The sequence below is a fragment of the Echinops telfairi genome, unplaced genomic scaffold (genome assembly GCF_000313985.2).
Source record: "Echinops telfairi isolate 266 unplaced genomic scaffold, ASM31398v2 ScPeMD7_34;HRSCAF=130, whole genome shotgun sequence".
Lineage (NCBI taxonomy): Eukaryota > Metazoa > Chordata > Mammalia > Afrosoricida > Tenrecidae > Echinops > Echinops telfairi.
The window spans coordinates 3,655,653-3,657,855 of record NW_022103931.1 but is presented as its reverse complement, the minus strand read 5'-3'; the positions used below and the strand labels follow the sequence as shown (position 1 = coordinate 3,657,855).

General features: G+C 48.2%; 1 pseudogene; it reads left to right on the top strand.

Annotated features, from left to right (window-relative positions):
* The first annotated feature begins 438 nt into the window (after positions 1 to 438).
* Positions 439 to 1,291, top strand: LOC101638430 (annotated as a pseudogene).
* Positions 1,292 to 2,203: the final 912 nt, after the last annotated feature.

Genomic DNA, 2,203 nt, shown 5'->3' with positions numbered 1-2,203 from the left:
CTGCCAGAGGAACAAACAGATCTGTCCTGGAAGAAGTACAGCCAGAATGCTCCTTAGTAGTGATATTGGGGAGACTGTTTTTTGGACGTTATCAGTGTGAGACTCATAAACCATAAATCATTGTATTGTAATTCAGCCTTACTCAGGCTAGCAGGTTTTTCAGTCTTTTAGAAGACTAGAGTCTTCAGGTGCTAATAAAGCCATGGCCTTTGGAGGTGCAGACTGTAAAAGGTAACCATTGATATGGTGAGGGGAGCCAACCAGTCTACTAGCATTTGTTCCACTAGCAGTTGTCATATGGGTGATAGATTTCCCCCATTGCATTTTCGTATTACTTCTGGCTATGTGAAACCCCACCTTTATGCTATCTGTAGTTAGCATTAGTACAAGAATAACTGAGTATACAAACTTTAGCTTCTTCTCTGAAAATCACACCAAATGGAGGATGACGCCAGTGCAGCAGGAGGGTATGGAGACCCCGGGGCCCAAGAGCAGGAGCTCCTGGTGGCTTCCACAGAGGCTTTGGCAGCAGCCTAAGAACACAGGATGGCCTCTGTGGTCGGGACATGGACAAGGCCGCAAAGTTCTCGGCGGCACAGCCAAGGAAAAGGAGTGGCTCCCCATCACCAGGCTGGGTCATCTGGTGAAGGACAGGAAGATTAAGTCCCTGCAGGAGATCTATCTGTTCTCCCTGCACATCAAGGAACCTGAAGTCGTTGACTTCTCCCTGGGGATGACCCTCAAGAATGAGGCCCTAAAGTTCAAAAGCGGACCTGAGCCAGCCAGAGGACCAGGTTCAAGGCCTGTGTTGTCATCGAGGACTACAAGAGCCACGTAGGACTGGGTTTCATGTGCTCCAAGGAAGTCACCACCGCCATCCTCGAGGCCATCATCCTGGCCAAGCTGTCCATTGTCCCCATGCGGCAAAGCTACTGAAAGAACAAGATCGTCAAACCTCACATGGTTCTTGCAAGGTGACCGGCCACTGTGGGTCTGTGCTGGTGCGTCTCATCCCCGCTCCCAGGGGCACTGGCACCACCTCAGCCCCTGTGCCCAAGAAGCTGCTGATGATGGCAGGTATCGATGACTGCTACACCTCAGCCGGGGCTGAAAAGCCACCTGGGTGACCTTTGATGCCATCTTCAAGACCTACAGCTATCTGACCCCTGACCTCTGGAGAGAAGCAGCGTGAGCCAAGTCTCCCTACCAGGCATTCACCAACCATCTCGTGAAGACCCACCCCAGAGTCTCTGTGCGGAGGACCCAGGCTCCAGCCATGGCCACCACATAGTCAATTATAAATATAAATATATATATAAATATATATATATATATAGTGAATTGAGTCTGTAAAAAAAAACAACCTATAAATCTTTAAATGGAGTTAGTACTCATATACAATTCTGGTTACCATCAGAGTCATCTATGACTCTTTCTAGGACTTAGCGGGTTGTGCTGAATTTGGATCCCCAAGAATGTGCTACTTAGTAAAACCACTATCTGAACCCTAAATGGGAAAAGTGACCTAAGACCCCTCCTGTGGTGGATGCAGCAAAAGAATGCAGTAGACCAACTTAAAGCTCTTCTGCTTCAGGTCCCATGACTGGATCTCCCAAGACCTTCACAAAAATTCCCTCTACATTCCCATGAGAGAAAGGGAGTAGCCCTAGGAGTGTGAATCCAAAAACTAAGTCCCAGCCTCAACTAGTTGAATACTTAGCAAAAAGACCTCAGCCAGATGGCCTCAGCCCGATGGCCTCAGTCAGATGGCCACTTCGCATGCGTGTATTTGCTGCTGTGGCACTTCTGGTCCAAGAAGCAGTTACATTTACCGTGGAGTGAAGGTGGGGTGGGAGACTTTAGAGGTCCTAACTGATGACAGTATGATCCCACAGGCTAAAGAATCTTGTTATAGAAAACCCTGATGTCACAGTTCAATCTTGCAGCAACCTTAACCGAGCCACATTACTCCCTTACCCTGAGGCTATATCCAAGCCCCTTCATTCTTGCTTAGAATGACTTTCTATTAACTACCTGCCTTGGCCAGACTTTAAAGACCTACCACTTTCTCTAGTTAGATTGTGCCTAGTTCTTAGATGGCAGCAACTTTGTAACTGATGGAGTGCACAGAGTTGGGTATGCCATAGCTGCCCTCCACCAAGTCATCAAGGCCAACTCTCTGCCACCAGGGACTTCACTCAAC